Here is a 27,011-nt window from a genome sequence, read left to right on the forward strand (position 1 = left end):
TTATGCCCTTGCAACTCCCACTCTAATATCACCCATCCCATCCAACCACTACCTTTCTTTCCACTCCACTAACTACCTTGATTATAGCAAGCTCGGATGCTCATAAGCCTAGTACTTATACAGCAGGAACTTCTTATTTTAACATTTGTTAATGTCTGTTATGTACTTCACAGATGATTCTAGTTGTCTACTGATGTACTATGTTCTTCATCTGTAAATATGTTGTCAGTAATTGCTATGTAAATTGTTAATCGTTATGTAATCCAATGTAACTACTGTCTGTTTATTTTAACTGTGGAGCTTTTCTCCCCGGGCCTCCGCTGAAAATGGACCTACGTCCAGTCGGACACTCCTGGTCAACAAATATAAATAAATAAATAAATATTAAACTGGCAAAATTATGTGGTCTGGAATATATAAAGATGCTTATAGTTTTTCTTTGTGTACTGATCATAATGCTGTATATAACTTATATACGTGTGCATGAAGTCTGTGTAGTTATCGTTTTAATACGTAATTTATTTATATTATTTTTATAAAAACTAACGAAAAGTTGTTCAACAAGGGCTGTAGTTTCTCCATGTATTGTCCATTAGTTCTCACTAGGTGGAGACAGGAATAAGAACCGAAACCGTCACAAAACAACGCATACTGTTTACATCTTTTGCCTGTTTCTATGACTTCTTAAAGCCGGAAGTGTGTTTTGGAGGCATAGATGTTTCCTGTCTCTCCTTTCTGCAGTAAATCGTTCATGTTTTGGACTTGCTTGGGAAAAATTGAGTTGCCTGGTACGTAAGGGGAACCTGAGATCGTGCTGGCAGAATTGCTCACCAGGTGAGTTATAGTAGGAGCCGCTTACAAATTTCGAGGACGTGTCTTTTAGTGGTGACAGGCTAACTTGTACTTTTGCAGATTTAGTGTAGTACATCAGTATTTGCCATCGATCTGAAAGGTGTAGTTATTGTCATTTTTAAGATGTGCATGCTCATTTTATCACAGTGAAGTAATTTCTGTCGATGTGAGGGGAGATTTGTGTTCTTGCTATATTTCTTGTTGCATGCCTTGAAAGCAGTTTGCAAATAACATTTGCAGGGGCTCCTTGCTTGCTGTTGTTTGAGAGTTTCTTTCATTGCTTTTTTTCGCTTCTGATTGTCAGGCTGTTTGCGTCTGTTTAGAGTGTTTACCGAAACACCCAGAGTTTTATTCATTGCTTCGTTTGTTCACTGGATGTTATTTACACTTAAAGACTCGGCAGTATAGCCAATGAGAAGTAGGTTGAAGAGGTCCCTAGAGTTCAAGTCTGCTTCACAGAGATTTATATTGCTAAATGTCCAAGATGTGCAGAACAGTTTGAGAAAAGACAAATCATTCAGTTACTATAAGAGCATAATCATTAAAGAACTTTATTTTACGAGGGACCGTCTATAAGCTTTATTAGACAAATGTCAGTAGTTTGTTACCCTTACAATATACTTTTAAAACTACCTTGCAGAAATCTACGCATGCGTCAACTTTGCATAGTAAGTAAGACGATGACTGTTCCAGTTGCTGTAAGTTGGGATGTGTTGGAGCAAGCCTTGCTTGCCACCATTCTATTCAGCCCACTCCAGGTAACCATCATACGCCCCAGAGGTTACAGGCAGTACTAAAAGTGAATGAATATGGCTGTGGCAGAAATGATAATGATGCAATTCAATAGATCTGAGTCCATAAGCAGTGATTCTGATTAGAGATGGCTGTAGTAAATGAGCATTGCAATGGTAGTACAATTTTAAGTGGTGGAGGGGGGTTTGTCCCTTCTCCTCCCCTGCAGGTAGAGGAGAGACTTGGACAGTAAAGAATTATCAGTAAGGTGGGCTTCCAGACCTTTGATCTCTCACCCCCTTGTATGAATATCTGTACTGTAAGGAGACTTTGGACTCTGGAACAACGCAACAGTAATATAGCAACCATACAAGAAAGCTTTAAAGCTGCATTGCATTGAAGACACTTGAGTGTTGTTATCTTATTGTTGAGTAGGAGGGATGGTTAAAGGTGTAAACGGCCACTGAACAGAAAGATCTTCTTGATACAGTTATGGAGGTAATAACGTTTATATTTTTTGTTGTGTGTTTATTCACTATTTTTAGGTTAATGGCAGTGTGACATTTTATGGATTCATTTTGGCTTCTTGTCCATTGAGTCATAATGTGTATAACCCTACATTAAAAACCTTGTGTTGTTGTAATCTGAATGAGCACTTCTGTGGTTTCTTAGTAGGAATCTATTCTGTGGTTTCTTAGTAGGAATCTATTTCAGAGAGGCGTTTGTGGCAGTAAACTTAAGTCAGTTAAACGAAATTGATAAATGAAAGCTATTTTGCTCCTTATTGTGTTAGCCAGGATAGGCAGTTGTCCAGAGTCTATGTTGGGTGGTAACTTGGGGGGGGGGGTCCCAGAGTTACGTGCATACAGTGATTTTAAAATACAGTATGTTGTAGTTTGTACATCTTTGTTTGTGGGACAGAGGGTCAAAAATCGGGGACAGTTTTTTTTTAAAAATATATCCTTATTCACGTAATTGAATAGAACATCAGGTTTTGCATCAAAAATAATGTATAATCCTGTGTTTTAACAGAAAGTCAAAAATTGAGAGTGATAAGGCAAACCTTTGGACAGCGGAGATGTTATGGTTGTAATTAGTATCATAGATTATATTTTTAGTGAGGGATTCTGTACCTGTTTCTTGATCTTTGATATATAAAGATGGATATAGGAACAAGTTCTTGTTCAGACATTTCAGAAATATATATATTTTGCAGGTCTCAAATGACAAATTCAATTGGCAGACCATCAAACTTTTTTTTTCCAAAAAGGTACAGTGAGGTATACTTTTCTTAGTCCCATTTGTAAAACCTTGCATTGTTTGATATGCACAACTTAGTTTTTTAAAGTCTGCATGTTTTAACATACACCTTTGTCATAGATTATGACACAGATTAGTGCCAGATGCTTTTCCTGGTGTAATAGGAAACCTGTACTTCTTTATCTTGTATGTTGTACTGTCTGTTGTTTTGAGTTTTTGATCATGTAATCCTTGTGAGCCTGAAAGTTTGCATATTGATCAGGATAACAATCAAATTCCAAAAAGCAGCTGACATTTCATTTAGTTCATCTGTAAGTAAGAACGTTTTTAAATTCAGTGGGTTGATGTGGTTTATATTTAGTGTGTCATTGTTACGCAGTCGAACAGCTTGTGTCAAATCAATTCATTATTTCCAAATATGATTTTATGAGAAAAAAGACATCATTGCAGTGTGGATGTTATGTAATTAGATGAGGAGATTAATTTGGGAAAGGTCTCTTCTATTTTAACAGGTAATGACAAAAGAGGCTAACTTACTAACAAATTAATAATAATGTCAAACGTTTCGAGATATTTTGTGTGATGTGTTGTGTTATAAGCAATTGTCATGATATGTTGTTTACTGAAACATTGCAACATGGCAGGTGAGCATTTATGCTTTGCATTGATATGTTTCTTTTTAATATCTTATTTTAGAAAAATAATAAATATATTTTGTACCATTTTTATTATAGTCCGCAGTTCATATCTTCTCTTGTGCTTGCAGCACAACTCAGTACTTCTCTTCACAGCAGTGTATTGTTGAATTGTTAATAATATGGCTTTCTAGACGTATGTGACACATTTACTGCCCTTAGTGAAACAAAACTGAAGTTTTTCCATGTATGTTTCTTAGTATTTTCCAGACCTTTGGACCTGAAGACGTACTATTTTATTTTACTAGCCTCTTGCAAGTTGTCTTACTTTTTTTACTCAAAAGTTTATCAAATTGTTCACAAGGTGTCAATCCATGCTATTTTCTTTCCCAGCTGTGCTAACTGCAGTTAGTATTGGAGTCCCTGTGGACACCAGTTCTTGGTGGATGCTCCTCCTTTCATTTTTGTAATTGATGTAGTTCTATTCTATATACTAATGACACCAATCCCTTCTAATGCCAGAAACCAGTTTTCCTTATCTAAAGACTTCACTTGTTTGTATTTCTATTAAGCAGGAACAATTTCCTTAGTCATGGCCCAGTCTTAAAAAAATGTGGCATTTCTCAGTAGGTTCATTAGTAATTACTAGGCAACCAGTCTGCGAACAATTTCAAGATTAGCATAAAAAAACTATTCATAATTTCCCTCTAGCATTGATGGTAGAGTGAGGTTAAGACATGATAGAACAGGGGGAGATTCTGAAGCTGCCCATCCAATTATATTGGGGTTTACCTTGAAGGTGGCAAGGCTGCAACTGTGCTTGAGATGTTGTGGAAATTTGTTCCGGAAGTGAAGAATACTTTGAGATATGAATCTTTCATGCCAACTTCTCTTATTTATCTACTGATGAAGGTTTAGTTCCTTGTACTTGAAGTAGCATTAGTTCTGTGAAGGAATAGGGGGTCAATAGGGTTGGATCTTTCATTTCTCAAAAGCCTGTATGCAGATCTCCAAGAAGTATGTAGTAGACTTACTACAAAGAAAGGGTTGCCATTTTCTCTGCTAACTAAGATTTTTGAGGAAGCTGATCTCTAGTTATGAATCTCAGAGCTGTCAGGTTACTTGATATACTTAGATACGTGCCAAAAGGTGCATTATATTCCGTAACAGGTCTGATAAGGTGTGAGTAAAGGGGGAATTTTTGATCTAGTGGAGATGACCTTGATGATGGACTAGATAAAAGGTTTTTCGTACTACTGTGGAAAAATGCTGGTCAATTGATAATGAACAACAAGAGTGCCTGGATCCCTTTTTAATAGTGTCTGGAGGGATGCATCCCCTGTATGGAAAGTGAAACTGTTTTGTTTTGTGCACCAAAGCGAACTGTGCTACACTTGTTTACTTTTTAATTTGAGATCAGTCATTCTCCTTGCACCAGTTATTAAAATGGTCTAACCCATGTTTTACCAGTTGTGAGTCAGTTGAAGATTGAACACCACCACCCAATTTACAGTAGTCTGCAAACTTAAGTTAACCATAGGCTAGGAGTGCTGGCCTGAAGGTCTGAGAAATATATGCCAAATAGAAGGCCCAAGACTGAGCCCTGTAGTACATCACTGGTAACGTTTTTGCTTTCAGAAGTGGTACCTGCTGCTCTAACCACATGGTTTCTGTCAGGCAACCAGTTTATTATCTACTGCACAGTATAAGGATTTATATTCAGCTTTACTAGTCTGTCAGTAATACTTGCATTGGAAGTAGTGCCTTTGGCCTTGGCCAGGTCTAGATATGCTGTGTGCACTGGGATAACCATTGTCCCCCTCTTCATTTATTTTTTGAGGTTAAAAAGGAAGGACCTTCCTTTGACAAAGCAAGATTGATAAGAATCCGGGGTTAAGGGATTTTCATTGTCCAGATTAATTAAGTCTTAGGTAATGTGCTCCATAGCTTTATATATGAGTCTCTTGAGACTAATAAGCATATAGTTATCAGGGTCCTTGGTTGGGTCACCATTGTGTAATGGCTGTTTTCCAGGCTTCAGGTATGTAACCAGGAGAGAGGCTTAGATTAAAGATATTAAGTATGGATTAAGAATTGTCATATTTAGCACTTATAATTAGGTAAACTGATTTCTTGTTAGGACACATGGATGGAAGTGTTCTTGTTTTTTTGACAGGGCTGAGAGAACTTGTTCCATAGTAATTAAAGGTGGTGGCTGGGTTATGGAACCTTTGAAATGGCTATAACTGTGGGTAGAGTAAAATTTGCTCTACATTTGTTAACTAGGACAGTGGTGATTCCTTTGGATTAGAAAGTGTAGTATTGTTGTGGACTATCTCTAAACATTGTTTGGTGATGGCTCTTAAATTCCTGACATAGTTAAAGATTAGCAGTTTAAGTGGCTGTTTTTAGTTCATACTCAGCTTTGAGCTTCCTAATGGCTTCCGTAAGGTTTTGTCTCTACACATATATGAATGTGTTCAAGTTGCAGGACAAGTTTGGGTTTTGTTGATAAGACTCCTGGCATTGAGTAGAGCCACATTAATGTGTTCCAGATTAGAATTTACTAGGTAGGAATGTCCATCAGATGGACTCTACCTAAAAAAGGCACTATAGAGACAGTAGTCTTTAGCTAGAATACAAAATCCCTTGGTAAGAGAGGTGCAGATCATCCCTGACAAAGTAGGAAGGCTTGTCAGCCATCTCATCCCAAGTTGACACGTATTGGATCCCCCTACAATGACACCAATTGCATAGCCAGTTTATCTTGTCTTTGCATCTCAGCATTCTGGGTGATGGCAAAATGCCACTCGAGACCAGTGTTTTTCCTGTTTACACACACGCATAACAAGCTCGCTCATATTCTTCTGCGTGTCTCTCTGGTAAAAAGTCTAAGGTCATTCACCCCCCCACGTGGACCACTGTCAGGTCATAATTGTATTTATCAGGATGGAAGGATCTACAAGTCCTTGTTGCATCCCAGATCCTGGCTCCAGAAAGAAAGCTGTCACCTTGTTCTTATCCAGTCTGGTGAGTGTGGTGTTCTTATGCCTTACAATAGAGTCGCCTATTACTAAAATATTACTATAGTTTGATGCAGTTTTAGTGGGTGTAAGGTCTTGGAATCAGCAACATTGTGATTTTTAGAGGTATAATGTCTGTGGGTGTGAAAGGTGAAGGTGTGTTGCTTTATGGACAAATGCTAGAGGTTTCTTAGTTTATTTTATTTTAATTAATTCATTTTATTTATTTATTTCAGTCACTCATTTATTTGACATTTGTTAACCGGAAATGTCCGACCTGAGCATGAGCCCTTTTCAGCGGAGGCCCAGGGAGAAAAAAAAACACAAAAGAGAAGTGATGCAAAATAGTAATAGTCAAGATTTAATCTTTAGCCTGGGAGGTTTAGTCATTATTCTCTTAATCTCAACATAATTTTGGTTTATTGGAAGTGCTCAGTGCTATGCATGCTGTGAAGACTGATAGAGAAGGGTGAAGGCTGCCAGCCTAGTCAAATAGAATTTGGTACATAATTCTATCATTTGTAAATACTGGAAATGTTGAACTTAAAACAATATGGCAACCTTGCTCTCTGCTGTAAATAAAGCTAAGTCAGGCATTTCTTGTTGGTCCTTTGAAATATCACTGCCTTTGATGTTTAGAATTTGGCTCCAGTCTGGCTAGATGAAGGCTTCCTGCCTATTGTTTTAAGGCTAAAGTTAATGACCAGAATTTACATGTGGAATGTCCTTTATTGCTCTAAGTGTAAAAGAATGTAAATGCTGTTTCTGTTAGCCTGGGAACACCAGGAAGGCGTGAAATTATGTAATTTTTATCAGAACTGCAGTTTCAATTTAAACAGTGAGAATCAGAGTGTATTAAGCATTTTTGTCTTGAACATCCAACTTGGCACTGCCTTATGCTCTATGTAAGCAATGTAAGCAAGTTATTTTAGAAGTATGTTTTCTTGTAGATAGTCTAGCTGTGTTTTTCAGTGATGTCAAAACTGTACTAATGATTTAAGTATTCCTGTGTGATCTCTGAACCCTTGACTAGCACTGTCTGTGTAGCAGAAAGTATTGTCTTGTGGTTTTAATTATCTGTTATTAAATATTTTAAACTGTGGCTGGTTTGTGTAGAGAGAAGTTTAACTCAAGTACATTGCATATTTAAAGAGTTTACTGTCCAAGTCACATTAATAAGCCTTGAGACTTAGTCACATCTACCAATTGGATAATAATATTGCACAGTGATAATTGGACAACCTTTAATGGCCTTGGAGTAGCTGATAATTATTAGTGGGTGGTGGCAGCTGGTACTACCATGTAGTCTGGGTAAAAAGGGGCACAGCTAGAGAGCCTGTGCCAGCCTTCCCCAGGAGTGTGTGTGTGTGTGTGTGTGTGTGTGTGTGTGTGTGTGTGTGTGTGTGTGTGTGTGTGTGTGTCTGTCAGCTACTTGGGCAGGGACACAAAGCACTGGTTGGACAGAGAGGGTGCTAGAGGTTTTAGCTTGCCCACTAGGCTGAGGTCTGGACCCTATAGCTGTGCCAGTAGGTAGTTTTATTGGGGACCTGAAGAGCAAGGGAGCAACCAGCACCAGACTGACTGTGATCTCTGTGTGCTCTTAAGGGAAATTGCACTTTACTGTGTATTTGTTATCCTTTCCTCATATATGAGACACCCTCTCTGGTGTTAGTGGTGAGGATTGCGGCTCCTTGATTGCTGGGCCAGGGCACGAGTGTTACAAATGCATATATGCTGTATCTATGTGTTCTGAGGTGAGAAGGTAGCCTCCAAATTCAGTAAGTAACTTGTACCTCTCATATACTGCATCATTGTGAGGTAGCATTAAAGTGTTTTTTGGTAAGCATGAATCTGTTACTACGCTGTCTCAAAATATCTAGTGCTATCAGGCTGGCTACAGATGAGGCAATGGCAGAAAAAGATTCCATACTGGCCAGTGCAAGTGAAGGGGGTATCGAATAGGTTAGTAAGCATAGTTTTGGTATAAAACAGAAGAGGATAACTGACTGAGCTAGAAAAATGTGATAAACTGGGATATGGATAAAGGACAAAAGAATAAGTTTTAGACCATAGTCAGGTTCATTTCGTTTATCTGTCTACAGGAGGAGAAATGTTTGCTTGTATTTGTAGCTGTTATTGATTTAACAGGCTATTTCCTTTGCACTTCCATATTTCATGTAGTCTTTGTAGTCCTTGCTTTCTTAAGTATCAACACCCCTTCTGAAAGTGCTGTTGATTTTTTCTCAGAGGATTCATAGGAGTTTCGCATCATTTTAGTTTTGTGTCCATCATTGCTTTGCTAATACCCACCTTTGGGTTGTACTTCCTTTCTTAAGGAGGGATAGACCATTTAGTCCTGGGAAGAACTTCAAGGTAGAAACATCCTTATTAAATTTATTACATTTGACATGGGCAATCATACATTTTAATATAAATAAAAACAAACCATATTGAATTAATTTTAGTTGCAAACATTACATATCTCTTATAATCTGTCCAGTCACTGTCAGTTAAACATTAGATATCTTTCATTAAAATTCTGCCGCCTTTTAAACCTCCTTCCTCCTTTGCATGTATTGTTCCCACAATTCCCATTGTTTCTATGTAATTTGCTCCTTTCTTTTCTAAAGATCTCCATTCCAGTTGTTTTATCTCTGTTACTATATTCACTACTTCTAGTAAAGCTGGTTGATTTCCATTTTCTAGTAATTCCTTTTTTGGCAGACACCATAATTAGACTCAGCAAGGCCTTACTATATCTAGACAATTCAATTATTTATCATAGCTGTTTCCTTAGTTATGCAACTTTGCTCACAAAGCATCTCTGACAGAGCAGTCTGCAGGGAATCTTTAAAGTCTGTGAACTCACTACACTCCCATAAAATATTAACTTTAAAGGTACTTATTCAGCAATCCACATTGGTTTAAAAAAACACCAATAATTCTAGCCTACTTAATAAAGATTTCTGTTTTTAAAAGTTTACATGCTTTTTTTCCTTTGTAAGTGGAACTTCATCAGAAATGAAACATTAAATCATTTCCCTTCCCTTGGATTTTCTTGTGGTCTATTTAGACAATCTTGCTATTGGATTTCATTGTGCGTCCAGGTTGGTAGTAAGTTAGTGCCATTAGTATTCAACCTTTGACCAGAGTTGACCCTTTGCAACACCCTGATGTAATTTTGTGTAGTAGATCATGTCTGCTGTGTCTCTTTCTTCTGGAATGAAAATCTCAATTTCTTAAAGTCTGTTCATACGGCCCTCCTTTCCACACACCCTTCTAGTTAATTTTCTCTGAACTCTTTCTAACAAATTGATATTTCCCTTTTGCCTTTAATGGCTTCCAGACTAGATTAAGTATTAAGATATGGCCTTGTAGCATGTGGCAGTGCAAAATTATATCTGCTTTATTTTTTCTAGTAAAACTTGGTAAGTCGGCGCATTACCATTCGATTTGCCACTGCTACAACCCACTGTCTGTTGGTCATCCAGTCATTGTGGAATAAGCAATCCTGTCTTTTTTTTTTTGTCAGTCTCCATCTGTCTGTTGGTCATCCATTCTCTCCAGTAATGCCACTCCCTTTGCTGATAGTACCTGCCAGGGTTATAGTGACTGACTTAATGTGGAGTTCTACTTTTGTTTCCATTAAATTTTAACTGTCATTTTGTAGCATGCTTTGCAGGAGTTATATTGTTGTCAGCGTCATCACAGAGGTTTACTCTGTTTTCTGTTCCCTCTGATGAGTCCAAAACAACCTCTGTTAATAGCAGCAGAATCAGCACTCCTCACATGTATAACTCAGAGCAGTACACCAGTAGTAGCGTCTTGTATTTATTTATTTTGAGTCGGTAGGGGTGAGGAAAAGACACCCCCTTTTAATCTTTTTAAAATGTATGCTAAAAAGTATATGTATTACTAAGAAAAATGTGATCAAATCACAGGGGATGAGAATAGCCAAGAGTATCTGGAGAGATGGACTGATTTCCTAACAATGTAGACAAACTGCAGCAAGATTCTCTGGAAAGAGAATACAATGAGAATTTGATGGCCAACGTACTGGGCCCCATAAAATTTCTGAAACACAATAATGATCCAGCTCGGCTAAACTCCCTAGAAGGAAACCATCACATGCCATGCAATCAAGTATCGGTGAAGGAAATGACAAGCATAACAGAATTATAATCCTAACATATTCCAAGGATTCAAATGCAGTAAATAGAAAAATGGTCAAAAACTGGAGCAACATAAGGGGGACCAGTCACCTCCAACCATCCTTCATTTATTGAAAAGGTAGAAGTGTTATTAGTGGAGCAGAAAATGAAAAGTAAATTTAATGGATCTACAGAGCTACATGTAGGAGCTTTTTCCTTGCAACCCACCAGAGTGCAGATGCTGTGCAGTTATGAGCCAAAAGAATTTTTGTGTCCATACTCGCAAAAGAAATGTCTTCACTGACAGATTTTATTTTACTTTACTTGACATTACTTTACCAGTAAAGTCCAACTGGGTGTGAGCCCATTTTCAGTGGAGGCCTGCGGAGAAAAGCTCCACATATAAAATAGGCAGTAAATTTACATGAGAATACATTATTACAAGGACGAGTTGGACAATATTTAAATAACTATTCAGAAAAAGAAAAAAACTGTGTAGTATGTACAAGCATATTGACAAAAACAGGAGATATAACTTCAATAACAACCTTGTGGTATACATGGCAATCTGCAGAAAAATGCAAAGCATCCTGTATAGTAAGAGCAATTAACCCTCTCAGCATTATGTGACCCAACACCTCAGACTTCAGGCGCTTAAGGACTCCAAAAACTCCCTAACTAGACAAGCTAAGGTTTGCAGGGACAAGCTAAGGTCTGCAGGAACTTTGAAAAGTTTGTTCCTTGTGTCCTTCACCGACTCGAATCAGGCCCATTACAAGGTAATCTGAACGCAAAGCTAGAAAGAGGGAGGGGAAAAAAAACTTGAATGCAAAGTTTATTGAAAGGCCATGCTCAATTGAACAAGAGCATGCTCAAGTTAAAGAATCTAGAACATAGCAGCTTTTACTAAAATATAATAATGCAAGTAGTTTTTTATTTTTGTTTTGCATATAATATTTGTTTGTTTTAATTTTTAGTGTTTTATCTTTAGTATTAGATGTTTGTTTTTTGTATGACGTTTGTTAGATTTGTACTTTTACTTCCATTGCAACTCTTACTTTAATCATCCGATACCAAATACAAGTTGAGTTGTTCATATTATGGTATGTCTGATCAATAATATGAATTACTATGGTGGTACGTGCCAGTAGTGAGAGCTGAAGAAGCCTCTCGCTTTATTAACAGAAAAAGACAAAATTATTTTAAAATTTGTGGTGAGCACAAGCATAGACACATTTTTACTTAATGCAACCACATAAACATTCACTATTTCTTATGTAGATGTGTGTATCTATATCTATATCTATATATAGATATGTATGTGTGTGTCTAATATATATATAAAGTGTGTGTGTGTGTGTGTGTGTGAGAGAGCGATACATATTGCATATTTTTTGTTTTGGCATTGTTTATGTGTAGCCCATCTCAGACTCTTCCCTCCCTTATGTTTTCTGAGTCAGGGAATCTTCATACACACAGACCTTCACACTTGGTTTTTCCTTTAGCTTGTCTTAGTACTAGCCCTGAAGGTATTTTGCTCTCCTGGCTCACTGAGATTTCCTAGAGTTGCACACAGTTGCTAAATCCTAACTACATATATATCCTTAGCAGCTCACTTCTATTTTGAATTCCGTTATCCATCAGTCTTCTCCCCTCTCCCATCACAGCATTGCACACAGAGTGTATTCTTACAGTCATCTGTCTGGCATACAAGGCATTCTCTGACCCATTATCGACAGATTTACTGCATGTTTAGAAGTTAAATGGCACCACAAATACTCTGTCTAGGGATCTAAGCCTCTTCTGCAACATCAGCAGAATGGTTTGGAGGAACTAGAGGATACCACTGCTGTGGAATATCTGCCCCATCCACATAAAACAAAGTTCATCCCTGTCCATATTTAATCACAGCTTAGATCTGTACATGGGAAATATAAAATTTACCCCAAGGACTGCCTCTTGTACTAATAATGGATAGAGGCAACTTCTTAATGCTTTATCCCAATGCGTGGGTCCCCTAAGATTATCTGTAGTATGATCCGATTTCTTAGTAAACTCGGTAACCTATGGGAAACCACGGCAGTATGGTGAGGTGCATGGTCCGAAATTGCAGCAACAGCAAACAAAATTGGCCAGCACCAAATGGCAGTGTTAAATCACAAACTTCGTATTTCATTAGTATCCAGGATTAACAGATCGGTTTCGCAAACCTCTTGGCTTCTTCAGTGTAATTCTACTTGGTGCTGGTCATTTTTTGTTTGTTGTTGCTGGAATTTTGGACCTTGCACCTCAACCTACTTGCATGGTTTCCCCACAGGTTACAGAGTTTACTGTGATCCCATTCCTTCTCCTTGGAGATCTGTATCGACCATGGGATGGGTAAGACCAAAATATAACAAAATGGGATAGGTTATTTCAAGCACAAAAAGAAAACTGGCTAGTCTTAAAATTGCATGCAATGACAGCTAGCCTAGTACTTACCTCTGAACCTTTGAACATTCATTTGTCATCTAGTAAAATGTGCAACTAACGAACACTTTTGCCTGATACTGGAGAAATTATGTAAGCAAGTGGAGTATTCCAGTAAAAGACTTCTTGGGGGGGGGGTGCTCTACATGTATACCTGAATAATGCTGTAAAAGGGATGACAGACTATGGGGCTATAGTAGCAGGCAGCTAAAATTGGTTTGTAGCATTTTAATTTTAGCAGCAGAAGCTAAAGCAGTGAGCGGCACACTTGGGGATGGCCATCAGTTAATGACAAGAGTTGCATTTCACAGTTGTTTCTTGTTTATAAGGTACATTTTTAGGTTGGTGGTGAATTTTGATATGGTGGACAGTGTGCAGATATAGTAGAATTTTTGCCATTATACTGGTCATGAATGTAGGAACTTTTGTTGTACATTTTCAGTTACTTGGATGATGCTGCAGGAATGTGTCACAGTTGTCAGCAGCATGCAGACATTTTATTCACTTTCATAAGTTAGTTTCCTTGTGTTGTACAGAACAATAGTTCACTCTTCTTAATTTGAAAGTCGAGATGTAGGCCACAAATATAAAATTGGAAGGGGATAAGATAATAGATTCATTTGAAGAGCATTAAGTAACAGTGTTTCGTAGATTTCCTTCATTTGCTGGTGTTGTACAAGGCTGTACTTATCTGTGCTCTAGCATATTGGAAATTTGGCCAGTCTTCAAATTGGTAGACATGCTGAATTAGATGGTCATCTATTTTTCTCACTTTTGTGCACCTTTCCACTTGTGTGCCTATGATTACTTTGTTAGTGTTATGCATATGTGAACACGTGTCTTAAAGTACACTGTGGAGATAACTGCTACTACCAAGCAGATATGTGAAAGTTGTTGAGAACAGCATTATGGTATGTTATGACTTTGACTCCAGGAGATCTGAAGACTTGTGGAAGTACAAGTGATACCTAGATTGGCCGAGCTCCTGAGGTTTATACATGGCTCCGTTGCTGCTGCTATTCATGCCATTGACAGGTCTGTGCATTACTGACGGGGGCCGGACAAGACTTGTTCTCTATTTTCTTGCAGTTATCCTAATCCTTGCAGAAGCTACCCTTCCCAGTTGAACTGACATAGACTGCTTTATAGGCAAAAGAATGTTCAGACTTAGTTATAGAATTTCAGAAATCAAAGTTTCCAAGATTCCTGGCATTGACCTTCAGCACACTGATGAGTGTACCACTGTACCATCCTTGCACACACAAAGATGTCAGGTTTGCTAAATAAAATACATTTTGCAAAAATTTATTAAGGTTTAGACTCAACTTTGTGAAGACCAAGGTACACTATTGGCCTGCCCATGGCCTTGTAAATGGCAGTTCACTGAAGGCAGATCTTGAAGATAGTTGAGCATATCCCATATGTTGCTAAACAGCTCTTCTTAAGAGTATACCCATTAAAGTTGGTACAAGAGCCTTAGTTCCTCCTGTCTTCATGGACTGTAATGTGCAAAAGAACACCAAAATAAAGGAATAACGTGCCCCTTTCCTTTGGTATGGTTGTTTTATACCCAGTGGCTTATTAACATTTGTAGATTGTGGAGCAGTATCGACAATGATGCCATTGGGAAACCTCTGTTAGTGTCTTGGTGAAAGCATGTAACCTCAGTATTTTACCAAGATCAGTGTCACAAACATATAAGCAGTGAATTTCTGAAGATGGTTCCCGCAGACTAGGTTCTGTGTCTGGCTGCAGATGTGGTGTAGCCTTTCTCATTTATTCCAAATGAGAGATGTACTAACATTTTGTTTCTTTGATATGAACATTGTCTGAGCAGATGGCTTTCTCTGTGTTTGCATTTGTGTAGTCTGACCTTGATCACCATGCTAGGGTTTTTCGTAACTGAAAGGGTAAAGCTCTAAAGGGGAAAACTGTGTATCTATCTTTTTAGGTATAGAAGGCTTTTGTTGGTTCCATGTCAAGTGACACTGACAGTGGTATACTAGTGGTCTTGGGTTAGAGTTCCAACTGAGAGCTAATATTATCCCTTTATTTTTATGATTCCAATAGTGTCTAAGAACATCAGTCTGGTATGACATTTCAGTACTGTTTAGCATACCAGACGTTAGTGGTTTACTGTTTATCAGGTGTTCATTGAAGGCAGTACAGGTGTCACCTTTCGGTTCCCTACCCGCAAAAAAAAAAGTAATGAGTCTGCGGCTGGCTGGATAAAGATCTGTAGAGTGATTCAACTTCTTCAGGTTTAAAGACATAGTTTTCTCTTTTTTGTGGCAACACTAGTGGACTAACCTCCACCTCATTTTTAATGTTATAGTAGTCTCTTTTGATGCAAAGCATAACATTCCTACCCAGCTGCAATCAAACACTATTGCCCAGCTTTTATGTGTTAACCATATTTTTTGACATACATTTACCAGTAGTGTTTGCAGCTGTTGCTTTAGTAAATGGTAGGCCATGTTATATTCTTGACTCTTGTATGAATATGCCACAGTTTTTACTGCTTTTGTTTTTGTAAATTTATGACCTTGCAGTAAGATCCTTTTAGCCAGAATGGTTTCCTTGGGGCTAATGTGGCATACTACCTATAGTTTTATTAACCCAAACTGATTGATTTAAAATGGTCTTTGATTGTAGGTGCTGTGCTAACTTTCCAACAATTAGTCACCTCAACACACAAAAACTCTGTCATATACTCAACAGTTCTCTTCTCATACCTACCTAGCATATAGCCCAAACCCAGCAGATCCCTCAGTTCTTCACACCGCAATCAAACAGCCTTATGCAATAGTAAGACTTTTACACCCCAGCTGTTACAATCTATATTCTTCAGTATTTCTTGCTAATAAACCTAGTCCTTGGATGCATTCATTCCAAACCTTCATTCTGCTGTTGACCATCTATTTACCATCATGTCCATACCAATTACAGAACCTCTCTTAAAGGTTGGCTTTTTAATGCTGGAAGTTTTTCACTTAAACTTGTCTTACTAGAAACATTGTTGACTAAGTATTCCACTAGCTTATTTTATTTTTATCTCCCCTTCTCTGCGTTGAGGGACCCTGCCTGATGGCTTCACTACCTGCAACCCATTTGTTTAATGGGGAGAGGAGTCTGCTGTTCCTAGGTTAGGTAAGAGCCGTTACAGCCTACTCATTCCTTCCCTAGAAGCCCTGTCAGCTCACCAGTTCCCCCCAGCGGTGAAAGTTGGGTGGTAGGGACAAGGTCAACTTTCTCTTGAAACAGCTTATCCCTAGACTGCTTGCAGACTCTCAATAGCTTCCTGGTCGGAAAAAGAGGGGTATGGGTGTGTGCACACTGCAGTGTACTTTTCCCATTCCTATGTTCAGCAGGAAATTCCTGGCCCCCTGCTCAGCAGGAAAATCCCTGCTAAGTGCAGTTCAGGCCAGTGTAGTCATTACAAGCAAATGATATATCCATTCACCAGTGACATAGGCCTAGCATGCCCCATTCTCCTCTGCATACCTCTCAACCACTTAGCACAAGAAGTCAGGACAAAGCCTAAAATAGTGGGAGGTCAAACTCTCCAAAAATAACGAACAATTTTAGATATTGTCTTTTAAACTTAGAAATTTGTTAGAGTAACTAGACTTGTGTTAGCATGTATTTTCTGAAGGATATGAAACCTGAAACCCAAATGTATGTCATTATTTAGTGACCTCAGTCATCAGTGATTTGCCAGAAAGCCACACATTTTAAGAGGAAATTGTCCATATTTTTGCCACATAATTTTTGGTCTTTCTGTGAAAAATTTGGACAGTTGTGAGGTATGCTCCTGAGGATGAATGAGATGGAATTGGTTGTTAATCCCCCACCTCCCCTGCCCAGTCCTTCAGATGCCTATGCAGTTAACTGAATACAAGTTGTACGTGTTTTATTTCTGTATACAGTAGAGCTGGGTCTGCTTACTCACTCAACTTTGTTGCTGTGATAGAGTTTTTTGTTTAAGAAGGGCATCCGTTACTCTTTCTACTTTTTCCAATGATACTAATACCTCTTGGACCTGAGGCTTAACTAGAGTTACAAGATTAATCTTTGTGTTCTGTAAAACATATTAGCATAGTCTGAAACCAGTTTGACTGTAGTCTCGCATAGCCCCAGTCTCCCAAGTATGTGCTTGTTAATGTTTCAACTCTCAAGCCCCTGTTTGTACCACCAAGGGTACCAGAAAATGTCAAAGATTTGGGATTTGTAAAATCCACAAAACTAGCCTTTTGTATGGCCTGTATGTGGCCTCCCACCTCTAAGTAACTTCTTGTAGTTAATATGAATCAGCAGCCATAAAAGATAATATTGTCACCCTTGGAGATTTCAGCAGTACCCTGCTGGATCCCAACAAAATGACGTCTTTGGGTGACTAGCTTATCTTGAGTTAACCTGAGTGGTCAGCTGAGCAACTTGACACAACGTCCTATCCTTGACCTATTCCCTGCATTGCTATCACCAGTATCCCCTGAAACTCTCTTCCTTATGATTTCATTTGCCTGCTATAAACAACCATTCCCTGTTTGCCTTCACCATTATTCACAATAAATACAAATCCACACCGTTACTTAAAATAGTCAAATCTAAAACTGTCTTCTCCTTGTATAAGCCATCTTCAGAACTTTCCTCCCTTAACTGGTCTCTGGTTTATCATACCAGCAATCCAAACATATCAGCCACAGTTCTTTCAGGCAACTTAGCTTATCTCCAGAACTGACACTTTTCAGCTATTCTTAAACTGAAACAAGTTTTGGAACGGTGGCTAGACAGTGGAACTCCGCTCCCTTCTAAAACTTCATAATATTTGCTGGCGTAACTGGAAGACTAATTTGTCCGCGGTGGTGGTGCTGTGGTAGCATTGTCGCTTCACAGTAAGACGCTGTCCGGTTCGATTCTCAGCTAGAGCGTCTTCTGCGTGGAGGCATGCGTAAATGGGCGTACTTTCATTGAAGGTTGTGTGTCAGGGCTGGAAACTCGGCACGTAAAAATCAACGGTCAATCATTAGCAGACCGGAATTCCGCTGTGGTAACCCCTAACCGGGAAAAGCCGAAAGACGCAACAACTGGAAGACTAATTTCCTGTCTGTCTCTTAAGAGGGAGATTGACAAAAATATGGTTCTATTGATTGTGCAAGACCAACTACTTTGCAATGGACAAGCATTTTTATGTTGGCTACACTGGCATAGGCATCCAGAGTTAATTTAGTGGCTGAACATCTCAAATTTTCCAAATGTCATTATAATAGATGTTAATTTATAAGGTGTCAGGTATTTCTTTTTTAGTGCAAACTCACTGTATCCATGACTGTTGAAATGGTGATGTGTGACAAATTGGAATTTCTCCTCTAAGTTAAGGGGTGTTGGGGCACGGCCTTTGATTTTTAAATAGTAATTCATTGTTTCTGTACTTAGTGGGTGCAATGATTTTTGTACTTGAATGGCCATTAGGAAGCGTACACACCTAATTTAAAAGTCTTATATCGCTGATATAATTTCAAACAGAGTAGGCAAAAAACAAATAAACAAAAATGGTACAAGACCTTTAAAAATAAGTGCTATAAACACCTAGAGGACTGGACTGACATTGTGTGAATCTGACAAGTCAGCATTAGAATTCTATAGATTCTTCTTTTCCGACGATGACACTTGTACTGTTTATATTTTAATGTGAATGTGTGGAAAGTATAAAATAGTCCATAAATGTGAATGAAGTCTCTTGGAAATAGCTAATTTTACTTTGTGATTCTTCAAAGGGTGAGCACAGTGCCATCTCTGCTTAAAGAATTTTAATGTGAAAGATTCACGAGGGGACTAAAATACAAGATTTGACTTTAGAACAATTTAAAGATTTTAAGCTCAGCAGTAGTTGTGCGCTATTTTAGATGCAGGTTCAGGAGCATTGTGGATCTTAAGCCAAAAAGTGAAGAGCCCCTTGCCTATGTCAGTAGGTCATTTATACCTTTTAAAAAGCACTGTTTGCTAGCAGGAAAACAAACTCTAACAACACTGTGCATGAAGGCATTTCTACATTTATCTATGTCAGAACTTTTATTGTAGAGATCTTATACCATTAGAGAACAAGAGTCAAAACCTCCCCAAAGAGCAGAAAGGTGGTTATTTACATTGTTGCTACACATCTTTTTAATGTAATTTTTACCAGGAAGGAGAATACTGTTTTATTGATTTTATACATCAAATCACCAAAAAAAGAAGGCTGAAAGGTATTTAAAAAAAAAAAAGTACATTAATGTATTAACTGACTGAGTTCCAGAATTATTTAGACTGGATTAAATGGGAGAGAAACTTGTAAAGATCTTATTCTGCAGATGATTACATTCATGTTTTTCATACAAGTTGAAATAAAAATATGCGAGTAGTGCAGATGAGAATTGTAATGAAGACATCATGATTCCTCCACCAGGAAACGTAAAGGGGAGCACACTAAATAATCTCAGCACTGGAAGCTCCAGTGAAACAGCATACGAGACACATTTTGGGGATACTGTAAAAAATGTTTAATAAGAAAGTATGGTTGTTTTATAGATGGGCAATGTAGTTGTGTTTGAACATATGCTAAATATGATTCTAATGCTACAAAATAATTAAAATGCAGCCCCCCCAACATTAGGCAGAAGACAGCATTTCTTAATGTCCCCTGGATTGATGGCGCATACTTGATTTAAAAAAAAAAAATCTTGCCATCCTCTCAGTATTTCCACTAGCATGTGTTCACTGATCAGTGCACTATCCAGTAAACAAATGTAAAATAAAAAGTTAATGCAGTTAAGTAGAATAATAGACATCTTAAGTCCGTCAGAACTTCCAGGCTGTGCTAAGGTGCTTTCCTTAGGAACCTCTCACTACGCTGATCACTCATTGTTAGTGAATACTCCGCTAATGGCTTGTGCTCATTTTCTGTCTCAGAAACTGACAAAATACCTGAGCTGACGAATGTTTTTTTAAAAAAAAACTATTATGATCATGAATATTCAAGAAAATGAAATGATAAAATGAATATTCATGTAAAGAAAGTAATTAACATTTTAATGTGGTATAATGCACTTAAAACAAAACAATAATTTTGATATTCTGTTCATGTTTACATAGAAAATGCCTATAAAAGCAAAACTATTAAGAAGAAAATGGACCTTTCAATCCAAACATTAAAAGAATAAATAAATAGTAGCACTTGAAAGTTGTTTTTCAACAGTAACAGAGTTTCATCATAACCAACATGAGACAAAGCGAAAAAGCAATATGAAAAAGTAATAAAGGGATTAATGGCACAGCATTTTACTTAAAACAAATGTATATTAATCATTAAAAGGTAAGCATTAACAGTAAGTTTGTGTCATATAGATTAAGATCAAAAGAACAAGTTTCTTTTTAACAGGCCTTAGATTCTTAGAAGTAACAGTCTGGTTTCTCTACCTCTACAGTTAAAGCTGTTCACACCACACCCCTTCCTGTACCAGCTCCACCCCATCATCCCCTTCCTGTATTAGCCCCACCCTCCTCATCCATACACTCCATCTCTTAGGATATTCTGTTATCACACTAGCACCCTATCTGCATACTACTTCCCTTTCTTCAGTTCTACAAACTTTATTACTCACCTCAAATCATCCACTTAAGTAGTTTGTCTGATTAAACTCTCTAATAATCTTTAATATAAAAGGATTCTCAATCCTATCACTAATGTTCTTCTGCTTCTCTTCACTGTCGTCATATCTGGTCCCTATCCAACCTGTTCTAAGCTCTCCTACAGACACTGCCTCTTACAGCAGTAACACAAATCACTACTCCCTACCCATCACTGCTCATCTCTTTTGCACAGACAATATTCTGTTCTTTAAATCCATACAGTTTCAGATGCAGCTGTACCTGTTTAACATTGCATATACTGACAGTTTAATCAACCTAACTAACCAGTTTAATCTACCTTCCTTCTCCCCTCTCTCTTGTACGGTGCTCCCCTATTCTCCAACCTACAACTCGGACTCTGTGCTAAACCTGAGGCCTGTTGCAACAAAATCTGCAAATTTGCAACCAATTCTAAGAACTTTTCCCATCACTGTCACTCCCTACACACCCTACACTGGCTAGAACTCCACAACCACCTAAAGTACCTACAACAGCCCACAAACTCATCTTTAAACCAGCAGAATGCCCCTCTCTTGCTAAATCTCCAACACCCTACACACCTACCAGTACCCTGAGATCCACAAGCCAAAACCTCCTGCATGTACACAAACCCTTCCACCCAACTGGTAAACTACTACTATCCCACACTGTAGCCAAACTATGGAACAATCTCCCCACACCACTACGTAATATACCTAACCACAACAATTTCAAATCCATGCTTCTCTCCCATCTCTCCTCCAAATGGGAATGTCCTTCACATGCTCCCACCTAAAACTCCCACACTACTAACTCCACACCTAAATCATCATTTCTTTGCCTACTTTAACTTATTTCAGAGATCTTGCTCACGACACCTTTTCATAAATCTTTGGCATGCATGCCTCTGGCCTACCTTACTCATATTCTCAAACTTTCATTGTTTGTTTTTCTTATCCATTGTACCCATAATATTGTTTTTCTCTGTAATATTGTTAATTTGTCTCTATTCGTATGTATTTGTATTTCTGTTTGGGGCTTTTCGCCTCAGGTCTCCACTGAAAAAGGGTAATTCTTACACAGCTGGACTAACCCGGTTAACAAATGCAAATAAATAAATAATAATAAGTAAATTAAATAAATTAAATCCTGTCTTTACTACATAGTCTTGAAATTCCTCCTGCTCTGTGGTGACATCCACCGTAATCCTGGTCCCAACATCTCCACATCTTCTGCCCATATTCCAAGTACACAAAATATGCTTAAATTTATCTCAGTAAATGCACATTAGCATGTGCAACAAAATTTCTGAGTTGCATGCTTGGATGACTGCACAATCTCCTGATATGCTAGTAATCACTGAAACCTGACTTGGATGACTGCACTGCACAATCTCCTGATATACTAGTAATCACTGAAACCTGACTTAAACCACACATAAAGGATACAAAAGTACTTCTCCCAGACTTTAATATGTTCAGAACTGACCGACTTAAAATAAAAGGTGGCGGTGTTGCAGTAATATGTCCTGATTCTATTTCCCTAACACCTCACAACCAATCCGTACCCTCCTTTGACAAAGCCAAACTGTTGATCACTTACCTTAAATTTAACAGTAATAAAAGTCTCTGCATTGTAGCTTTGTACGTACTCCTGGCACTGGGGATGCACAAGCCAGTGGATTTCTTTGTGCTGGTCCTAAGCCCGGATAAATGGGGAGGGTTGCGTCAAGAAGGGCATCCGGCATAAAACTTTGCAAAAAAATTAATGCAGACACCAGTAAATATTTCCATACCGGATCGGTCGAGACCCGGATTAACGACTGCCACCAGTACTGTTAGCCAACAGGGTGCTGGCGGAAATTGGGCTACTGTTAGCTGAATGAGGAGAAGAGGCGGAAGGCATGGCCAAAGGCAGGAAGAGAGGAGAAAGGCTAGGACTGTGGTAGTGAGGGTCGGAACTTTGAATGTTGGCAGTATGACTGGTATAGGGAGAGAGCTAGCTGATATGGACAGAAGGAAGGTTGTTATGTGTGTGCAAGAGACCAGATGGAAGGGGAGTAAGGCTAGATGTATTGGAGGTGGGTTCAAATTTTTTTATCATGGTGTGGATGGGAGGAGAAATGGCATAGGAGTTATCCTGAAGGAACAGTATGCTAACACTGTTTTGGAGGTGAAAAGAGTGTCGGATAGAGTGATGTTTATGAAGCTGGAAATTGATGGTGTAATGATGAATGTTGTTAGTGCATATGCTCCACAAGTTGGGTGTGCGATAGATGAGAAAGAAAAATTTTGGAGTGAGTTGGATGAAGTGGTGATGACTGTACCCAAGGGTGAGAAAGTGGTGATTGGAACAGATTTCAATGGGCATGTTGGTGAAGGGAACAGAGGGGATGAGGAAGTGATGGGTAGGTATGGTGTTAAACAAAGGAATGCAGAAGGTCAGATGGTAGTGGATTTTGCGAAAAGGATTGACATGGCTGTGGTGAATACGTATTTTAACAAGAGGGAAGATCATAGGGTGACATACAAGAGTGGAGAAAGATGCACACAGGGGGATTATATCTTATGTAGGAGGGCCAGTTTGAAGGAGATTGGAGACTGTAAAGTGGTGACCGGGGAAAGTGTAGTTAGGCAGCATAGGATGGTGGTTTGTAGGATGACTGATCAAGAAGTGGAGGAGGAGTGTGAGGGCAGCACCAAGGATCAAATGGTGGAAATTGAAAAAGGGTAATTGTGAGGTGGAGTTCAGGGATGAGTTAAGACAGACACTGGGTGGCAGTGAAGAGTTACCAAATAGCTGGGTAACTACAGCAGAGCTAGTAAGGGAGGTGGCTAGAAAGGTGCTTGGTATGACATCTGGACAGAGGAAGGATGACCAGGAGACATGGTGGTGGAATGAGGAAGTACAGGAGAGTATACAGAGAAAGAGGTTGACAAAGAAGTGTGATTGTCAGAGAGATGAAGAAAGTAGACAGGAGTGTAAGGAGATGAGGTGCATGGCAAAGAGAGAGGTGGTGAAAGCTAAGGATAAGGCGTATGAAGAGTTGTATGAAAGGTTGGACACTAAGGGAGAAAAGGACCTGTACCCATTTGGCTAGACAGAGGGACCGAGCTATGAAAGATGTGCAGCAGGTAAAGGTGATAAAGGATAATGAGGGAAACATGCTCACAAATGAGGAGAGTGTGTTGAGCAGATGGAAAGAGTACTTCGAGGGGTTGATGAATGAAGAGAATGAGAGAAGGTTGGATGATGTGTGGATAGTGAATCATGAAGTACAATGGATTAGCAAGGAGGAAGTAAGGATAGCTATGAAGAGGATGAACAATGGAAAGGCTGTTGTTCCAGATGACATACCTGTGGAAGCATGGAGGTGATTAGGTGAAATGGCAGTGGAGTTTTTAACCAGATTGTTTAATGAAATCTTGGAAAGTGAGAGGATGCCTGAGGAATGGAGAAAGTGTTTTGTACTGATTTTTAAGAATAAGGGTGATGTGCAGAGCTGTAGTAACTACAGAGGGATTAAATTGATCAGTCACAGCATGAAGTTATGGGAAAGAGTAGTGGAAGCTAGGTTAAGAAGGGACGTGATGATTAGTGATCAGCAGTATGGTTTCATGCCAGGAAAGAGCACTACATATGCGATGTTTGCTCTGAGAGTGTTGCTGGAGAAGTACAGCGAAGGTCAGAAGAGTTGCATTGTGTGTTTGTAGACTTAGAGAAAGCATATGACAGGGTGCCTCAAGAGTAGTTGTGGTATTGTATGAGGAAGTCGGGAGTGTCGGAGAAGTATGGAAGAGTGGTACAGGATATGTAAGAGGGTAGTGTGGCAGTGGAGAGGGCTGCAGTGGGAGTGACGGATGCGTTTATGGTGGAGGTGGGGTTACATCAAGGTTCAGCTCTGAGCCCTTTCTTATTTGCAATGGTGATGGACAGGTTGACCGATGAGATCAGACAGGAGTCCCTGTGGACTATGATGTTTGCAGATGACATTGTGATCTGTAGTGAGAGTAGGGAATAGGTGGAGTTGACCCTGGAGAGATTGAGATATGCTCCAGAGAGAAAAGGAATGAAGGTCAGCAGGACTAAGACAGAATATATGTGTGTGAATGAGAGGGAGGATAGAGGAATGGTGAGGATGCAAATAGTAGAGATGACGAAGGTGGATGAGTTTAAATACTTGAGGTCAGTAGTTCAGAGTAACGGTGAGTGTGGAAGAGTGGTGAAGAAGATAGTACAGGCAGGATGGAGTGGGTGGAGAAGAGTGTCAGGGTTGATTTGTGACAGATAAGTACCAGTAAGAGGGAAATGGAAGGTCTACAAGAGGGTAGTGAGACCAGCTATGTTATATGGGTTGGAGACAGTGGCATTGACAAAAAGGCAGGAGTTTGAGCTGGATGTGGCAGAGTTAAAGATGTTAAGATTTGCACTGGGTGTGACGAGGATGGACAGGATTAGGAATAAGTATATTAGAGGGTCAGCCCAGGTTGGAAGGTTTGGAGAAAAAGTCAGAGAGGCAAGATTACGTTGGTTTGGACATGTGCTGAGGAGGGATGCTGAGTATATTGGGAAAACAATGCTAAGGATGAAGCTACCAGGTAACAGGAAAAGAGGAAGGCCTAAGGTAAGTTTTATGGATGTGGTGAGAGAGGACATGCAGGTGGTTGGTGTGACAGAGCAAGATGCAGAGGACAGGAAGAAATGGAAACGGATGATCTGCTGTGGCAACCCCTAACAGGAACAGCCGAAAGAAGATGATGATGATACTCTTGGCAATAACTTATCAACTCTGGAAAGTATCCTATCTTGGGTATCACAAAATCTCTCTAGAAACAGTAATATTAGGTGATGTCAACACTGACTGGCAGAAACTTAGCTTACAATTTCCCACAGATAGCATCAACCTATTTGGATTTTCTCAACTGATTATTCACCAAACCTGTACCAGTGCCGCAAACCAAAATGGCTCAATAATTAATTGGATTTTGGTCTCCCATCCTAACAGTTTCTCTCAATCCAAAACACTTACAGTCTCTCTCTTGGTGATCAGCACCCCATCTCTACAACTATAGACTTATTTCACATTCATGTCGACAACACACCTACAAGATGGTACGAAACCTATCCAACTTTGACCAGCAGGCCTTTACAAATTTACTAAACTCCATCAATTGCACTTTCCTTTAAATACTTACTACTAGATGATGCAGTTGAAAAATTTAATTATATATTCCTAAACACTTTAGACAGTTGGCTCCCACCAGCAGGAAAAAATAGTCAAAACCAGCTATACTCCTTGGCTTTCTGTCTATACCAGATGACTCGTGAAAAAAGAGACCAGGCTTGGGCAACTTACCTAAAACATAAGACTCTCAGTAATTTACAGCATTTCAAAGCACTGCATAACCTTGTAAAGAAACAGGTTAATTTAGACAAATGCAAAGCCACAAGATCAGCACAAATTTAGTCCAAAAACCTTTTGGCACACTATCAAAAAAAAAATCCTAAACCGAGGAAGTCAATCCTCCCCGAAACCGTCCTGTGTTAGTACCTCCCCTGACATAGCAACTCAGTTTAACATTTACTTCATTGATAGCTTAGCTTCCGTCACTTACAAATTCCCTCCATCTCCCTCTGCCCTCTCTCAGCCTCCTATTAACTGTCTCCACATTTTCCCTTCAACCGGTTTCCACTTCCTTTATCAAGTCCCTCTTGTGCATGCTCAGGCCATGTTCCCCCCTCTGGAGACAATCTTCCTAACAAATTTCTAAAAATGTCTGCTGACTCAGTTGCCTACCCTGTCTCAATAATCATTAATAGAGCATCAGGGAGTCTTATGTCCCCTCCCTGTGGAGAAAAACATTCATCCTTCCTCTCCACAAAGGTGGCACCTCCACAGAAATCTCTAACTATAGGCCAGTTGCTATTCTTTCACCACTATTAAAACTTCTAGAAAAATGCATCCATAAACAGCTTCTTCAATACCTGCTTGACATTAATCTTCTCTCTCCCACCCGGCATGGATTCAGACCAGCACGGTCACTGCTCTACTGTCCTTTACTTCCACAGTCAACAAAGCTCGTGATTTGGGAAACTTTGTCTCTCCTCTGTTATTAGATCTATCCAAAGCCTTTGATACTGTCTTGCACCCCCAACTGTTATTCCAACTATCTCCTCTGGGCTTCACCAAAACATCCTTACAATGGTTCACTAGCTATCTCTCTAACAAATATCAATCTGTC

At 39.0% G+C, this 27,011-nt stretch overlaps 1 protein-coding gene across 1 annotated transcript in view; it reads left to right on the forward strand.

Moving 5' to 3' along the window:
• Positions 1–694: 694 nt before the first annotated feature.
• THOC5 (THO complex 5) overlaps positions 695–27,011 on the forward strand; it is a 1,209,707-nt gene continuing 1,183,390 nt past the window's right edge. The window contains exon 1 of the mRNA XM_044068466.1: positions 695–834. The gene's annotated coding sequence lies outside the window, so the exon portion shown is untranslated. The remainder of the gene's footprint in view (positions 835–27,011) is intronic.

Source organism: Protopterus annectens, chromosome 4.part0 (genome assembly GCF_019279795.1).
Source record: "Protopterus annectens isolate FY-2018-M chromosome 4.part0, PAN1.0, whole genome shotgun sequence".
In the NCBI taxonomy this organism is placed as follows: domain Eukaryota; kingdom Metazoa; phylum Chordata; order Ceratodontiformes; family Protopteridae; genus Protopterus; species Protopterus annectens.